Source organism: Amyelois transitella, chromosome 11 (assembly GCF_032362555.1).
Source record: "Amyelois transitella isolate CPQ chromosome 11, ilAmyTran1.1, whole genome shotgun sequence".
Taxonomy (NCBI): Eukaryota; Metazoa; Arthropoda; class Insecta; order Lepidoptera; family Pyralidae; genus Amyelois; species Amyelois transitella.
In genome coordinates, this window is record NC_083514.1 from 4465004 (window position 1) to 4484395 (window position 19392).

Genomic DNA, 19392 nt, shown 5'->3' on the forward strand with positions numbered 1-19392 from the left:
AGATGTTTTTTCGAACTGTAAGAGCAACGGTTAGCAATAAAGCTTATAATGTAAGTAAGTAGGTAACTCGGAGAAGGGTTAAGTGGGTTAAGAACTTGTGTATAAGTGGTGCCTGAAGCCTGAAATAATTCAGTCCTCCAGTGAATAAATAATCGAAAAAAATGGCTAAAAAAAGAAAAGTGTTATTAAAAGTTACACATGCGGTCTTACACAAATCTAGGCATTCTAGATATGACCTAGGTAACCTGTTTTACTAAGACAATTCAAGTTGATTTATAAAAGTAATGATCAAAAATTGTTATTAGAAATTATGCTGATTCATAGGCGCTGAATAGCTTGTCACATATCAGGTGGAAGGAACAAAAATATCGGTTTGGATATGTTTAGAAAAATCTTGTTTCAATGTCATATTTTGTCCATTATCTAGTTACTACCACGTTTACCTAAATCTACCTCTAGTGGCGGTATGAAACCTCAATTAGATGTGAACATTATCGCCTTTTGTATATTTGGGGCCGATATACCTTCACCTGCTCTGCAATGAAGGAAAGGAAGGCAATCATGATATCTTTTTTATAGGTACCTACGTGCTTACTTATAAATGCTCATTTAGGTTAAACACCGTCACTTGTTTCCAATCAAAAGATATGCGCATGTAGATATGTATATATATACATAGGTACATGTCTATACCCCCTGCGGGACAAAATCAAAGGTCTCGAAAAGACTGAAATGCCTCGTTCAGCTGTAGGTAATGAATTCATGATGTACTTGATTGAGATTCAAATAGCGACAAGTTGCTTACCCATCGCCTTTTAAAGGAACCCCAAGTTTATAATATATACCTATATAATATAATATCTAATTAGGCTATAATATATAATATCTGTATATCTCATATAATCCAAGGTATCTGAGAAGAATTTGATCTTTCTTATTTTTTTTAAATAATTATGCTTTAAAATGTTATTTCCAGGTTGTGTACAATACAACAAACAAACACTTTATCTTCTCGTTGAGGTCGTAAAATTGATTAAGCTGGGCAAATTACACTATGACATAAGTCGGACGGTGGTTGCAAGTGTACCTACTTACCTAATTACTTTATAGAACATTATTTAAGTTACATTATGGAGCTCAATCTTAATGGTTTATAATTCAAGAGGAAATTTCAGGAAACGTCGTCTTACTCTTGGCTCCCTGGTCCCGGTTTTCATCCTCACTTCTCTGGAGAGGAGCCCGTGGTATGCCTTTGATCATGAATCCTTGATTGGGTGAGTCAGGTTTTTACACGAACCGACTCCCATTTGATCTCCGCAACCTATGCAAGTAAACCGAACCCGTATTGGATCAATGGCTCCACATCCAGTTGCCTGAATGTGCATGTTTCCTCATGATGTTTTGCCTCACCACAAGAGCGTCGGTTAGTATTCAAACTAATGTACATATAACTTTGAAAATAGTCATTGCCGAGCCGAGGTGGGATTTGAACCTGTGCCTTTCTTCGTCGTTAAAGATGACATGATATAAAGACTGCATGAAGTGGCAAGAGAAATATCGAAAAGCGGTCCTCCGGCCCCGAAGCAAGATAGCGGTAGACGGTGTAATCAGGAATATACAAAAAAGGGAGATGAAATTCCAGGAATGATTTCACCACCTTTACAAAATTGTTTTTAAAGTTATGGCCCTCGCAAGTCCAGGAACATATCTTTTCTTACTCATGCGCAAAGGGTTACCTAAGTAGGTACTTATATGCATAGATGCTATATGGCTCCAGTTCTTGTCACGGTCTTGATTATATGTGAAGTAAAATAATTTAAAAAACAAGAGACTTGTTTTTTTTTAAAGGACATGTCTCTAGTTTTAATTAGATAGATGGTCATCCAGGTGAAGCTTAACTTGTCCTGTTAGATTTGCCGACTCCATGTGTCTTCTCAACTCAAGGGACCTTCTGCTTTATTGTCTGACAAAAAATTACTTTACTACTTAGTCCGTCACTTATTTTAGATTTTTTAAAATTAATTATACATAAGTATTTTAGATGCCAATGACTTCCTTAATTCGTGCATCTTAAAGTCGGGCGTGATTTTCTTAGGGTATTTAAACTTGTCTTGAGTTTGAATACCCTAAGAAAATCACGCATTGTGTAAAATTTTATTTAACGTCTTCGTGCTCATTCAAGACCGCACGGAAGGCCGCCTATGCGAAGGAAGGAGACATCGTTCGACACCCGCAGCTCCGGTCGCATATATTGTCGTTTATCGCTAATGCTTTTCCGGGATGAACGGTGCACTTTAGGAGGAAGCTACCCGTTAGGCACTACGAGTATTTGTCCCTTTGGATGGCACGTTACAGTACAAGAGAATACAATTTTTTATCGACTTCAAAAAAGAAGGACGGTCTCAATTCGATCGTATTTTTAATAAGATTTTTTTTACTTTCATCACAAAAAGTAAAATAGGTTAAGTTTATAAGTAGGTTCAAATCCAATATTTGTCAGGTTTCTGGATAACCGTATAAAGGATTTCTTTCGTAATCTGCTTGAATCCACTTAATTATAAATAACTTTCATTTGATAAAAGAAACGGCTAAACGTGGCCTTTCAGTCTTTTCGAGACTGTTGGGTTTGTCTACCCTGCAAAGGATATAGATAGAAGTCACTTTATGTATGTATTTATTATAAAAGGATTTGTCATTTCTAACGCCATCTGCTCGACAACCTTTTAGAAGCTTTTTGTGTATTTTGTTTTGTAATAACCTAAACCAGACTTGTTGAGGTAAAGGTGACGATTATAAAATACATACAAGTATAAAGAAAAATTTCATTCACTGTTAACCAAAATCACACAAAGGGACAGTGTTCATTTGCCCTTTTTATTTTTATCCTTGCCTATTAGTATTTTTTTTTTAAACTTTGTAAATAATTCTTTATAGGTATACTGATGAATTTTGCAAATGATTTCACAATAAGAAAATTATATTTATGAAAATGGAGCGCTCAGGAACAGCAGGAAATATATATTGGTTTTAGTTATTACTGGTCTAGTGTGTAATTAAAATACTTTATTGTAGATCTTTATGTACATTAATACATATACCTCTTGAAGCGGATTACTATAAATCTAATTAATTATCTCTTCACACAAATCTGTATAATTATTTTGATGTCTATTTTAAACTCTTAGCGTTCTTAGTAGAACACTCGGCTGCTTTGCTTTGGGGCCAGTGGCATTCACATAGAAAATAAGTCACATAAGAAATAATGTTAGTACAATCAAAACATGTTAGTATGTAGTATCAATGAATGGATCACATTCAACATGTGAGCCACTTAATTTCCTGATCCATACATATAATATTCTTACAATAAACAAACAAATACATTAAAAAGGTTTATGATATGTTGACAGCTTTCTTGTTCATCTTCTTGTATCTCAAATTGACTGTTCTTGTGGACTCCGACCGTAGACATAGGAACAAAATCAGCTTTCACAATGATCTCAGAATATGGAACAATCTGTCAAATCATTATGAAAACCAGTTTCGTAATTCCTTTTATCTTCTTTGCAATTTGTCTTCTTTCTTCAATTTTCTCGATGATTTTCTTCAAACACCTTCGTAAATTACATTTTTGCAATTAAAACGAGCAGAACCAGTCTGTTACAAAGAGATGGCTCGCGATTATGAACGTTAATTACGTTGGAATGGCAAGAATCTAGCTTCAAACATAAACAGTTAGGCACAATGGAAGAATATGAATGGATTTGTCATCGCTCGATTGGGTGAAGTATGCGGCGGGAATGAGACGTGACGCGAGTGGCGGGACGCTCCCATTACCGCGTGCATGACATCATGCTGACTCAGGAACCGTGCTGCTGGTACACTCCATCATCGACATCTGTAACACAAACATACCACATCAAGTACCAGTAACAGAGAAACTGACGAGTAGGTGTAGACGATTTATGGTCGCACGTTCATAAATTCATTAGAACTCATTTAGTTTCAATTATTGCGATTACTTAATAACATCTACTAAAATAGTAATAACGAAGGCGGAGGGCCTACGGAGTAATGCGGGCTCACCCACACCGTCAGCCAACACTAATTAGGTAAGACTGAGAGTGCTCGGGCGCCAGCGGTGACCACAAATGGCGCGGACGAGCGCCGCGAGCCTTGTCGGGGGAGCTGACTACGCCACCATCATTATTTTGCTAATTTCTTGGCACTATTGGGTCATGTTTTGGATCCAATCGAAAGCGCCCGACCTACGCCATGATCGCTTAGAGGTCGTTCAAAAATGCAATGTCCATTGAACATTGTAGTTCTGTGGTGGGTAGCGGTGTGAGGGCGCAGGTGCTGGTTGCTGACGTCACGTCCGGCGGCGCGGGCGCTCAATGGGCGCACTATGTGGGCCACACGTGTCACCGGCCCCGCCCCCTCCACCCGCACAAACACTGCTCTAATTGCTGACAATTATGGGAAATAGTAAATAGCTAAACGCTTTTGTAGCGAATGCATCGTTGTCACTTATTTGCTTTATCGAAATTACACAACGCCGATACGAAAAACACTAGACGGTACAGTAAATAGACAATGGATACATAATTATTTTGAAAACCTACATAGAAAGTGTTACGGCCGGGGTGCCCCAGTAAAACGAGACGCTGCTAAACGGAAGTGTTACACTCGAGCGTTTTTGACAGAATTAGATCGTGTGAATAATAAACATTAGGTCAACCACATCGTCATTGCTCGCGAAGTCTCTGAACGAATTATTGGTTTTTTGGAAGGACTTGTCATTTTTGTGACTTATAGGATTTTGCTCGCTCATCGGTTTTGGTCATTTTTTAAGTGTTCTTTGTCACTTATGACATTTATACGGGAAGAAACCACCTAGTTATAGATCATTGTGTTTGTAAAGATTTCGTGTGGTCGTCGCTGGGCGAGTATGTAGGGCGGTGAGTCGATTATTGATAGTTCGAAGTGCGCCCGCTGACACCTCTCAGTATATTCTCTTAATAATGTATTGCTCTAGAATGCGACCAACCGATTGTACGAGTATTTGCACAGGTTTCAGTACTTGGTCAAGATGGGAAATGATCATTTTCAATGTGGGTTTTATGTATTTGATGTTACTGTTTGAATGTTACTATTGGGTAGAGGGCGCGTGAAATACTCCCGCTGCATTTGCGGCAGCCTTAATTCCTAGTACATGTGACATATTAGACAAAATGCAAAAGAATCGTCTACATTAATACGACCATGTCTTACAATATAGGCTATCTGGGGAAAATGTCTGGCTTTGCCGCTTCGAGGAGGAAGGCCGAAGAAATCATTGCCAGATGTCGTTGAAGTTGATAATATTGCCAATACATTCTGAATTGACGGCGCCACAGGCTGCATAAAATGAAGAGGGAAAATTCAGAAGGCGGACTTCAGGCCCGCAATATTGCGATGGCCAGTACAGCGTGCAGGGACGAGAGAGATTGATGGTTATCACGACGCCCGCCGACACCTCGCCGCGGTCTTAACAATGAGTTGCTCTAGAATGCGACAAGCCAATTGTATCGCAGGCCAGCCGCTCCGGATTCGCACAAGTTTTAATTCTTTTAAGTACTACTTATCCGTTTCACAGGGAAGACGAAAAGTATGTAGATATATCTTTGGAAGATAGATTTTAATTGTTAGAGCCATCCAAATAGGTAAATAAGGTTTTCGGTCTTTTATAATAGACCCATTGCTAAAAGGTTTTCTATAAAATAATAGTTGTAAAAATTGTTTACAGAATTAAATGTAAAAAAAAAATAGTTTTATAGATTCGTCAATTTTCGTAGAGGGTGTCTACGATGGTCTACGAAGATCTACGAGGTCTACGAAATTCTACGAAAGCTACGTTACTTATTTATCTGGTTTTGTTAGGAACTTTAAATGATTTTGTTTAGAATTTAAACTAATTTTTCCTTAAAATAAAAAGATGAGTTCAATTATCGTATTCTTTTTCAATATAATGTTCCTAAAAATGGGGTTACTTAGCTAAAAGAGTTAAGCTGACAGTTGCCATTTTTCTTTCAATAAAACTTTACACTAATAAAAACGTCAGAAATACATGGGTTACACTTTACGCAAGCGAGGTCGCGAGCGGCGCTAATACTATTTGCTACAAGTGTATATCTATCATCTAAATATCTTCAAAACTCTTTAATTGTCACGCAAAACAAATAAAGAGGTAGATGACAAGAATTGAGATCTTGTTCGTTATCAGCTTTGTATCTCGCTCCGGTGGGTATGTTTTAAAGGCTTAAAGGCACAAAATATAGAGGCAATAGACCTCGCGCCTACCTTTTTTTAATTGTCATTTTAAGTAATTTTTTTGTAAGATTCAGTGAAACATTTTCACATTATAATCCTATCGTTGTAATTGAAAATTGATCTTATTCGCATTAATAAAACGTCTGGGAAACAGGCCTGATTTTATGTATGCATGGAATAGCAAATTCACCTACATTCTTCATTTTTGTAGGTATTTTTACTTAAATACTTTGAAAAAGGAGATTTAATATTGAGAGTTGTTATGCCGCCAATTCATCCTAGCTATGTTATTATCTATTCCGTTTATTTTACGACTGAAGTCATAACAGAACATACTTATAACAATGATGAAAAAATAAACTTATAGAAAGCATATGTGTCTATTCTGAATCTTTTTTATTTTGTACGGTGCGCAGGCGCAGTTATAGAGATAGAGCGAGCATTCCTCGCGGTAACGGTGAGTTATTTCGCTGGCGACCACACAGCGGCGGCGCGGCGTGAATGGCCGCGGGATGCAGCGGAAGGCTGCAGCCCCCCCTCCGCCCTCTCCACTCTACCCTCCCCTCCCTCTGCATTCCTCTGTTAGGCGCTTGCGCAACCTTTGCCACCGCATTCCATTCATAGAGGTGTACGCTCAATAACCCAGAGTTTAGGACAGTGATAACATAACGCACTTTGTTATTGCTTGAGTTTAATTTGAGTTAGATTAATATAGCCAATCATACTTAATACAGTATATAATATCTATATCCGGCCTGAATGTCTGTAAATAGTCAATTCTTTACATAACTTTTTTGTACCTACAAAATGATTATGCAAATTGTTCGTGTATGATTTATCAGATTTTTTCGATCCAGGTTATGTTAGTCGTAAAATAAATGTTAATTTGATAACGTATGTAGCTGCGGGCAACGTCTGTATATCTTCGCTCGAGCTGCGCCCGCGCCGCTGCCCTTGCTTCTTGGAATGGGTAAAGAGTGCGGTTTTTGAAATTTTAGAGCGTTACGCCACATTTCTTCGTAAACGTCACGGCGGTCGGTCGGTGTGAATTCCACCGGACATTGACCCTCGCCGTCACTGCTTTCTCCGACTCGCTGTTTGCTATTGGAACGAATCTATTAATTGGAGAAACTCAGTTCACACATGAGCGTGGAAAGTAGACCACAGAGCTTAAACGAGACCCAGCAGACGGAACGGAGCCCAAAAAGGAACCGTGAAATTTTGTCAAACATATTACATCAGTCCAAATGCTTTGTGTCATTTGTATGAACGGAACATTATTCTGATATGTGTAGCTGTCAATTAAGTCATCTAGCGCAAAATTACAGTGAGACGTCGGTCGGATTAATGCTGATGAGAATAGCTTGCGGGACACCGGCGTGGATAGCAGTGCGCGGCGAGTGCCGGAGGCTGCATTCCTCACCCCGCGCCCCGCGGGTGAAATGTCACCAAACAGCATTCCGAAATATTTGAAACGACCTTTATGGCGCGAAAGAAAGTGTGAGGGGCGCGGGACGCGGGGCCGCGCGACCGTGGGACAGCGGCGCGCGCGCCAGTCGCACGGCGCCCCCCGCCCGCGCCGCGCCGCCCCCCGCATTCCAGTGCGCCTCCCTCCGAATTTATTCAGCCGAGACTGCGCTGCCTCCGCGGTCCGCCGCTGCCACTGACGCGTGTATAGCTTCTCGCCGCTTCTGACCCGTCTCCGATACGTGTCAGCTTATTGTTTATGTTACGAGTATTGAGTGAGAACGTAATAGTCTTTGATAGAGTGTCATCACGGAAAGTAATATCGCTTCTGCTTCGAAGGTACCGATGATAAACTGATAATCTGCGAAATGACATAATAGTCTGCCGGATCGGCGTTCAGCGATGTTTATTTTCGCCGAGACACCGTCGTGTCGTCAAGGAGGTGGTGCTGGAGCACGCGAGCGGAGGCGGGCGGCGAGCGCGCGGCGTTGTCGCAAATAGCCCGTGACGCGGCGAGCGCTGCACTTTCGCGCGGTCATGTGCTCGGCGCCGCAGCCAGACGCTCGTAATCGCTCCTCTATTTAAAAACGTCGTCAGCGACGCCGGCGGCGGCGGGGAATGTGCGGCGACAATGCATGCGCGTCAACGACCGCGCGCAGAGGAAGCGACACACTTCCAGCCCGGAAACGTGCGCCCGCGCCTTAAGGGACTGCTAACTATTTATAACCACCGCAGGACGTTTGGAAGCGTCCGTGGGGGAGCGTGATGTAATATGTCTATTTCCGAAGCGGTCCCTTTAAGACGCAACGACTTAAAATGTTAAACACTCAAGCGAAATCCTAATGACTTTCAGTAATACTGAAGTTAGAGCTTTTTATTCTACAGGAATTTGGCATAATAGACCTTAAGCTACACGAATTGAATAGAGTTCGAAACGCAAAGCCTCACGGTGGATCTGTAAATCAGCGGCTAGGTCGGACCGAGGGTTTGTCTGCTACGTCAGATAGAAATCGAGCTCGATGACGCGAAACGATCGCTAGAAACATTACGTCAGCCGTTGCCCTTCACCGAGCATTACAAATGATTAATTTTAAGAACATTTCTATGTTATAAATAAAATCAATTGTAAAGAATTTGTAAAATTATAATATTTAATGAGATTAGTCCTCCAATTCACTGTTCTTGGCGGTTATGAGATTTTAGCAACTAGAATAACACTAAAAGTCTCATCCCCGAACAAATCATCACTTGATGTATGCACTGTCGATGACAAGGCAAATGCTTATCTCTTTCTAATTCTTAGTTTGGCAAATATACAGAATGAGGGAAGATAACTAAGGTAGGTATACCTTATCATTATTTGAGAAGAGCCCCGCCGATATGACTTCTCATTACCAAATTATGTGCTGAAAGCGCATTAGTGGATTTCCAAAAGTGGGTAATAACTCAATCGTGGTCGTTCGCGCAGTTCCCAGCTTCGTTCCGCTGTCGCGCACTCGCTCATTAATGAGCAAAGAAAGCACAAGGGCCCGAGGCAAATTAAACCTAGTACAGATGTCGCTTATACACAATTGTATTTAAAAAACATTAAAGAACTACTTTAAACAAAAACTGCAATAACTGAACTTATGCTTCAAGCATTTTCGTCGAGTTCATTGAAGAAAATAGCAAATAAGAAACCGTGTAAGGTTCGGATTTTTCTTCGTGATGGGCCATTGAAACTTTACCCAAATTCCATCATTAAGCCATTCAGCCAAACGAGATCATCGGGCTTAAGAGACTATTGGCCGCATGGAATAAAGTCAAAGAAACGTGATACGCGTGTACAAATAAAAAATCGAATCAAAAGAGTTGCTAACAAGTTTATGCACACAGCTATCCTTCTAGGCTCTCATTATTTCCGCGCAAGGGCCCACCGGAGATAAGGTCAATAAATGCGCGCTTCTGCTTGTAATTAATATGAGGCGCGATAGCATCGCGAGGCAATTACCGAAATACTGCGCCCGCGACGGATACTAGGTGTTTATACATTTCTTGTAGTACTTTAGTGGCCACTACAGGACTAACATCTTATATATAAAATTCTCGTTTCACAATGTTCGTTCCCGTACTCCTCCGAAATGGCGGATAGCTGGCAATAAGTAGTTTAATGAGGAATTCAAATTTACATAATGGTTCTGTTTCTGCGTTATAATATTTATGTTAGCTATACTAGATTTGTATTACAAAATGTGTGATTAAATTATTTTCTTTTCAATAGAGTACGTAGTCTTGTCCGACATATTAGTATCACTTGCTAACGAGTAGTACGCCTACGGTTAAGCTGGCAGCGAATGTGATTCAGCACCTGATGAAAGATAAATCGACACAGTCCATATGACAAGATAAAATCTAAATCAATTTATACGTAGTCGACACGAGTTACCCTCTAATTACTTCGAGAATATAGTGATACGATGTAAGCACCATTTTATATAATTTTCTCGAGATTACATTTTGTGTAGGCGCCTCTACGAGCGTGCTACGACAGTGCTACGAAGTCGCTACGCCGTACCTCGCGATAGAAAATAATTGTGGATTTGTTCCATTATTAGATATTAATAGAATTAAATATGTGTGTATAGTGGCAGCGAAAAGATGTAGTCTCTGCCTACCCCTCTGGGAAAGAGGCATGCATATATTTTAGTAAATCTTGATACAAATCTAACTCTATTTGATTGTCTCATATAAATGTCCACTTATAAAAATATCCTCAGATACACGTGTATACGATTTATTTTTAATGTACATTTCTTTATTCTCTGTTGTCGACAAACCATGGCACGATAATTTAGCCGATACTTCGCATTCCTGATAGTTGCGAACGACATATTTATGTAATATATATGAATACTGACGCCATAGATCAAATATCAAATAACCGACTTACGTTTACTTTTCACAATAATGAGACAAATTTACTATCGCGTTATTAAATATGTAGGTATGGATTTTGATAAAGTTATCGTGTCTTTATAGAATTAGAGTTACTATGAGTTTATTAGCCTCTGTTTCAGCCTCATATTTGATAAATCTTATAAAAATAATTAGTTTCAATCATCAGTCATCACTCAAAGTTTTAAATTAAAAGTTCATAAAGTTACGAAACAACGCATCAAAACCAAAATTTCCTCAAGCATAAGTACCTTTGCACTGAAATCGAATGCATAATTTAGTTTGACGAGTGCAATGACAATATAGAAACAGTATCGCTGCATACTGCAGGAGAACATGCGCATGCGGCTCGCGGTTAGTGCATCGCGAGTTATGTTCTCTTTATAACCAAAATGGTACAGCCGTTAAGTTGTGTCATAAAATAAGGATGATCTTCACTTACATTTGTTATTGATTACTATTAATGCATTGAATTAAAAATATTATACAATGTGTGATCGCTATTAAATTTTGATTTTCCGTCCAAAGTCGTCAAACACATCCATTTTAAAATAGGTACTCTAGCAACAACCCGTTTAAACATACTTAATCTATTGCTCACTTGATGGTGAGTGATTAATGTTAGTTGTAGACGACCAAAACAGTGCCGACGAGTGCTTTGATCATTTTTTATGTGGGAAAGTATGAACCAACATATGCAGTCAAGTCATCTGAACTATTAATTTACCCCGGGTGAAATAGAAAATTAGTAGGCCACAAGAGAAACAAGCCAATTGTAGTGTTCCGCGGTGTCGCGATGCGCGCTGTCGTGTCGTCTAGACCTAGATTCTATTGTTGTAGTCGCGCGCTGGCGCCGGCGCACCATGTTTTATTCAACGCAGCGACCCGAGCCGCCCCCCGAATTTCGTTCGCCTGCTCGTCCCGACTTCATCGTGTCACGATTATTTCGATTAGACAACGATTTGTCACAATAAATTCATCAGGCGTACCACCAATTAGAGCCTCATCAAAAAGTCATGTTCGATCCCTTGTTCCAACTCATTTCGAATTCGACATGTTAGTCGCCTCTATAAGAATAGACGCGTGATATTCAAATTTTCTAAAACGATCCAACAACAAACGGCTATCAACAGTTATAGAGCAATTACACTGCGCTTTCCTTAAGTACTTAGGTCTGTTAAATGTAAATACTCAACAGTAAATCCGATGTGTTCCTAAATAATTCATATGGGGAATTGCGATCTATATTCACGTTGCAACAAATGGTGATAGAACGAGTATTGCAAAGATGGATGATAGAGGGTCGAGGTCTTTGGAGGAAAGAGGGATATGTAATTGGCGTGGGGAGAGGGGAGGCTGGTCGGGTGTCAGTTCGGATGTCGCGGAATAGTCGATTGTGCGCGTGCGCCGGAGTGGCCGCCGCGGGGAAACAGGTCAAGGCCTCGCTGGCGCCTACCTGACGTCCACTCCATACTTCAGCATCTTTCTGTACATCCACAAAGCATTATGCGCCCTCAATTTGTTAACGTGTCAGTAGGACTGAGTTACGACCGCTAAGGTTGACGCTGTATTTTTGGCACGGTTAACTTTGATAAACCGCTTTTTATTAACGTCAGACACTAAAGTTTGGTAGTAACAAAAGTTCCTAAATGTCAGAGATTTTTGATTTATAATTGTTCGTTCCATAAAAACGCACGTAGAAACAACAGTAATATTTCTGAATGGTCCCCGAAATTTAGTTTATGAACATGTAAACGCGCGCACCGAGCGAGATGTGAGGCTCAGTTTAGGTGTGAAGGTCAATGACCGATAAGGTTTGCGTTACTGCGACCTCTACTTCTCCGACCACACTATCGACAGAGACCTATCAAACTATAATCCACGTTAGGTCCATTATATATACATATATTATATTTAAGTCATGTTATAAAGGAATTTAAAACTTACAACATAGGTGCTATAGTACAAAGTCAACCTATAATTTGCAGTTCATGTACTGTTTTAACATTTAATTTTTCCGTCTGTAACACTTTTTCCTTAAAGTTATTCCTTTTTTATTAATACTTGCTGTAAAATACAATTAACAAAACTTTTGGAAAGGTAAATTTTGTAAATCCTCAGATGCTGTGTGTTTGAATTAGAAAAGATAACATTAAGGCATACATCTTATCAGGGAATGTTAAAAATGTTGATTACTTGACACGTAGTTTAATGAATTTTGTGTAATGATGTAACAGTCGTGGATTACGTACACTTCAAGAGTACCTTCAAGTTACCGTAATGATCTACAATCTAATGATCGTAAATCTAAAAGTAATATTGAATCATATAGGTACCAATTGGCAACTGTTGGCTCTGTTTAGCACGTATATTTACATAAATTTCTTTGCCCAATTAAAGGCAAACTGAAATTTTAAATGACTACTTATATAAACGGGTCAAACAGACTGCATTTTTGTCAACCGTGACGATGATAAATGAGATTATTTTATTAACCTCATTAACATTCCATTTGATACAGTTATTTAAAATGGAAAATGTGACAAACCCGTGTGATTAAAAGCTATTTCTAAATGACTTTCATAGTTACTCTAATGGCGATGATAACATATTAAGTGTTTGTTAAATATTTTAGACTATTAGTTGAAAGTAAGAATAGTAAAAATTTGTTATGATTTAAAAACCTTTTGTATATACCTTTTAAATATTATAACAAGTTTTGAAACCTTAATTATAAAACATGTGTCCAAGTTGGTAACAAAAAGGAATTAACAGCTTTTGCTCTGTATATTTTTTCTTTTTAATTGTAATAAGTGGAGCATTAAATTCTCATCAATGCTTAGTACGTCCGCGGCATATGACAAATTATGCGGGAGTGAAGTAAAAAGGTGCCAACATAGTATGAGCTGAATGTTTTGGCTGTGGAGTGGAGGGGCGGGGTGGCGGGAGGGGGGAGGCACTATCGGCGCAAGGTGCACGTTATCGCGCCATTGTTCGCGCCGACAGATTTATAACTTCCCTTTGCCCTCAATAAGGGCCCGTGACCTGAGTACACCTTACACTCCTAAACATACTACATTTCATGTTTACATTGCGAGCAGCTCGAGTTAACAGCCAAATAAATACTTAACACTTTTTATCATGATTAAGTAATTTTTGTCATTCAACTGTGTAAAACTTAGAAAAAAAAATATTTTTTTAAATATTTAATATTGCGGGTTACTCTGTTTGGTAAGTTCGTATAAGTACTAATAATAATAAAAATGTATTTTGGTTACATACCAGTTTAGTGGCTGTTTCTATGCATTTTGAAGACTAAGTCTGGTAACCGTTGGACTAAAATAGCGTAGACAAACCCCTGCGTTTGCGCCATCACTCCTGAAAAACGCAAGAAAATGACAGATCAATTCAAGAGTTAATGAAAAATACAACAATAGATAAAATATTAATGCTAAATTGTTATTTCGTATTGAAAATTAAGCATAACTTGTTTTCCCAGCGTTAGCTTAGACAATCTGTGAGAAATGTCGTTTGGAGTGATTCCGACTGCGCCGACGTCACTTAATGAGTGTGAAAAAAATATCGTTGGTAACTAGTACTTAATAGTTTATTGTCTATTTTGTGTATAAACAACACTTTATAATGCAATAAACTATCTGAAATACGTGGCAATTCTAATGGCATATGCCCCTGAAATTAATGTCATAAAATTCGATGTAATTATTCTATTATGTTATACGTTACACGTCCCGTTACATCTATATTGGACTATGACTTTAAGAAATTTTATATCAACGGTTATGCCATTGTGATCTGTGTAGCATATCGAAAACATAAGAGATATTTTCTTATTAGCTGGTCTAATTAGAAAAAAACATGGATATTCATCAAATTAGAACTTATTGTCCAATATAAACGTCTGAAATAAAGTTAGGTAGGTAGTCAAGATCAGTTTGTGTAATTTTTTGTTCTGACAATTATTATTTTATTTATATCCTAGAAATTTTGTATAATTTAAATGTAAAAAAATATTTTTTTATAAGCTTATTCAGCAAAGCAATATTTTATGATATGAAATCGAAAAATCTAGATTTTACCAAATTAGCTGTATTTCAGGAATATATCTTTTCACGTGAGTAATTATGTAATTCAAGACCGTTATCCTAATCAATAATATCTTAAAGATTTTGACAAGAATCAAGATTGCTATAAAATTATCTATATGGAAAAACATCAGTAGATGGTTTGATTTATATTAACCATATTAAGTTGCCATGTGCGTGAATATACCTACAAATAATTAATTGATCATAGTAATTGTAAGTTTTAGAATTCAACTTGATAACGTTTGGTCAGTTTTAAAGTCAATTAAAATATTAAAATTATAATAAAATAATATTACGAATATTTAATTATTACATAGACATGAGACCAGCGTAAAGCTTGACAATTTAATACAATTGCGAAAAACTTAAGAATTTAGTAATTTTTACTGTAACATAAATGGAAAAGACAACTTGTTTTGCAGCTTTAAGTTTTTTAAGTGTAAATCTTTAATATTAACATTTCTTACTTTCATTTAAGTAATTAAAAAAAAATTGCTCACAAAAAAAATTGTATTCACTAGATGCTTTGTTAAAATGATGTGAACGAGTGTTAAAACTTTTGTTATTGAGATAGCGTGCATGCAAGGCACATAACGGTGACAGGATTCCAGCAAGGAGCGGTTCACGTATGTTCCCAAGCCGGCATTGTTGATCGACGCCGCGAGATAAGCCCCGACTCCTAAACGAAACCCAATAAGCCATTTCCTTGAAACTCTCACAAGGGAACCGCTCCCGTGAAAAAAATGACCAAAACCATACAAAAAAGGCCATGAATAAGGCGGGAGCGCGAAATAAGAATGGCCGCAGTTCTGGGAAGGCTCGGCGCCGGTGCTCTCTTTATATCCTTTATAATGATCACTTTTTGTGGAACGACCCTTAATAGGTTTTCTGGGGCTGAGAACGACAGTGTAACGACGTGCGAAGCGAAACACCTCATTCGTGTCAGCGGACACTAGTGTCGATTAATGACTATGTTCGAGTCTAGCTCGTTTGCGAGCGGGTACGAAATGACTGACCATTTTTGTCAGCTAACATTTGCATATTGCAGTCGTCCTACACGCAAATTTGGCATGTCGCAATGACGGTGCTTAGCAGCATGGGTATGGGCGACATCCATATGAAGCGAGGTTGACGTAAATGGCGGGTATATCCCGTAGTGGGAGGAAGAGCGACGAAGGAAATGCTTATGAAATGCGCGCCCACGCCGCGCCGACTCTGCTGCGCCGGAAGCGGAGGCCCAGCGCTCTACCACGCACTCCAAACTGACAGCTTTGTAGGCGTCGCGACCGAAATGTGTGATCGAAATTTCGCCAAGTAACAAATTGGTATAATAAGGAGACGGTAGTTGACGCGATAAATTGCGAGGTTGAAGGACCGAAGGGCGGTATGTGGCTGCGCGATGCTACGTCACAGAGAGATGCCGTGAGTAAGGCACACGTGTCGGTGACGTCCACACCTGACTCATCACACTCGATATAATCTCCGAGTATCAATATTGTACTTACTACACGTATTTCTCCATGACGCTTAAAATGCATAAATTAATACTGCATGTAATGAAAATAAATAGAATTTATTAGATACGTGACAAAATGTGACTTTGAGAAAATGTACTCGAATAGTTGTTTATTAATAATTCATTATTAAAACAATGTCAAATATCTTGAAAAATATTTCAAAAAATTATGAAATATTTTATGATGTTGAAATGAAATTCAAATATTTGATATATACTTAAAAATTTAACATATTATTTAAAATTAAATCGATGCACGATTAAGTGCAATGAATATATTATTAAATTTTACTGAGGCATAACAAAATAAAGGTATCAGATAGGGTGTAAGAAAATTCCCAGAAGGAAGTTTTAAGAAGACAGTTTATTCAATACGTATTTTTTTATTTGGATTTAGAAATTATATATTTTTTTAAATGATATTAATGAAAAACAAATAAAAAATAATTGTTCCCTGCAAAAGGTATAAAAATATATTATTTTAAACGTGAAAGAAATATTTGTTGTTGTACAAAAGTTAAAAAGTATACAATTGTTTTTATTATTAAAAAAATAATTACTTTATTATTTATAACGGAATATTATCCTACAAAGGACTGTAGCTCAATTATTATAATTTGGAAATATATGATTCTTATTCAAATAATAAAATTAATAAAATTTTCAATTTTGAATTCATTGATATAATTCATTCGATTTAATTTATATAATCATTTAGCATTTCCTGGTTATACCAATTTTAGCAATAATTTGTTTTAGTATATATGGGAATAAAACTTTCGCGATTACAAAATATCAGTGGTTTGTAGATAATATAACAGCCAACTAAGAACTGTTTACGTAAAAATCCGTTATGTTTTTCGATTCTCGGTGTGTAATTACAATGATAAGGCTAATCCGGAGCAATGTTCATCTGGGGTTGTGACGGCGAGCGCGAGCGGGGTGCGCCAAACGTCATGCTCTGTTGCAGATTGCACATTGTTGCCAATACGACGTCGCCTGCGCAGCCACCCGCCCGTTATCACGCAGCCACTCAGGCCCCTTTGACAGCAATACCAACCTTATCAATTTATCGGATGAATTTTATTGGACGATAATGCATACCTAGCAAATGGAATCTTTGAATTGGTGATTTTTTTCCACAATATGGCATATTGAATAATGATTCAAAATGTGGGTAGTTTCAATTTAAAAAAAGTTTGAAATATTTCATTTTATAAAAAAATATGTATTTGTAATTAAGTATGAAGATGTTCACAGTGTCATTTATTTTGATTCAAATTAATTTATCAAATAAGGGCTTTTTTTATCGTGGAGATACAGTTTCATTTAATTTTGACAAACGGCTGCTTGTTTATTATATAAAAAAAACTATTCTAATCTTACACCAAATGGGTAACACTCCTGTGATAACCTTTGTTAAATCACTTTGGAAATCCACTGTGCACTAAATTTCACATTTGAACAAATACCATTTTAACGAATGAATCCGACACTTAATTTTCCAACACCACGCACGAAGTCCGGTCTCGACTAGCGATCGTTCACTTAACAACGTGATAATACAAAAAGAAGTCAGAGGTTATCGAGGGAGACATGAATATTCGAAGACGCGAGGGTCACGAGTGAACGGTCGTAGCATCGCACTGCGGCGTGAATGGGACGACCGACATTTTATGAATCGAGAGCCGTCGCTCATTGACCTGAGCCCGAGTGGAGTGCCGACGGTGCGCGCGCGCAGCACCGTCGCCGCAGGGCCCGCAGCTCAGCCCGCTCGGCTCGCGGCGGTTCCGGCCCTGGCGGAAGTGACGTTCCGACCGAACATGGCGGCGCGCGCAGGAAGTGCGCAGCTTACCTATCGGGACTTTGCCAACGGTGGCCTGCGCCTGACGGTCGTTGCAGCGCACGCGAACCCGCATGCGCCGATACCGATATCCGCAAAAGTGCGCGCGATCACTACCTTACGAATAAATTATTCGTGCTGTTATCTAAAAATATTCGTGTGCGTCGCAAGGCTCGGAGCCCGCAGCTCGACACGGAGTTGCACACGCGAACCGCTTCCCCGTCGCGGGGAGACTGATGAGGGCGGCCGCGCCGGCAGCGGCGGAGGCTCCGGCGGCGCACGCGCAGCTAGCCGCCCGTCCCTTTCGCCGGACACACTTTTGCCGCAGAGCGAGTGGGACCTCCTTCATTATCGCAGTGTCGATTCGTGAACCAATAGACCGACGAGTCGGGATAAATATTCGACCTTCACGTACGGTAGTGTGTGTGGCCAGATCGTGACAGAGCACACACAGACACATGCTCGCGAATTGCCGACGCCGCGCCGCGCCGCCGCCGACGGTGTGCCACTTTTGACAATTTTTCCAGAAAACTGACATGCATAGTCGTCGTGGACAAGGCGCGCCCGCCATGCGCCACGTGGCCGCTAAGCTACCAACTTCCATATTGACATAATTTTAATCTAGAAATAAAAATATTTTAGAAAATAAATGACTTAAGTCTTGAATAAAGCTTTTTTTAAATTTAAACTCAATGTTTTAATCCTATTTTTTGTTACTTTTCTACTAAGTACTTGAAAATTATTAATGTTTTAACAAATTTAAAGAAATATTTGTATTATAAAAGATGCTTGGCACTATTAGGAACATATTTTAATAATTATGAAATGAAATAAAATATTGATGTTAGTGCCTAATGAATTTTCTAATAATTGGTGAAATAAAGTTGTCTTGACACAACCATTCTTTATTAGTAAGATATTCTTACTAATGACTTATTCAAAACAGTTACATATTAAATATACTCTAAGTACGATTTGAAACAATTTTACAAACAGAAAACATTTGGAATACTTATTAATAGTATCTACCTACCTTTACTTTTCTAAAGAACTTTGATAATGTTGCCATATGTCAAAACAACTATGAAGCTTCTTTTTAATGAAACATTTTTATTTGTTACAAATAAATATACGTAGCTAAAATAAACTGAATTTCTGTTGAGCTTAAAGTAAGCCAAATGTGCTCCTACTTATCAAAAAAATCATTTAAATGA

The 19392-nt window shown here is 38.5% G+C and overlaps 1 long non-coding RNA gene across 1 annotated transcript; it reads right to left on the reverse strand.

The window, feature by feature from the left end:
• Nucleotides 1-3332: 3332 nt before the first annotated feature.
• Nucleotides 3333-18679, reverse strand: LOC106134999 (uncharacterized). Its single transcript, XR_001228613.2, has 3 exons — nt 18191-18679; nt 13996-14091; nt 3333-3898 (listed from the first exon to the last, which is right to left on the reverse strand). It is a non-coding gene; the product is annotated as an uncharacterized LOC106134999 (long non-coding RNA).
• Between the last annotated feature and the right edge of the window lie 713 nt (nt 18680-19392).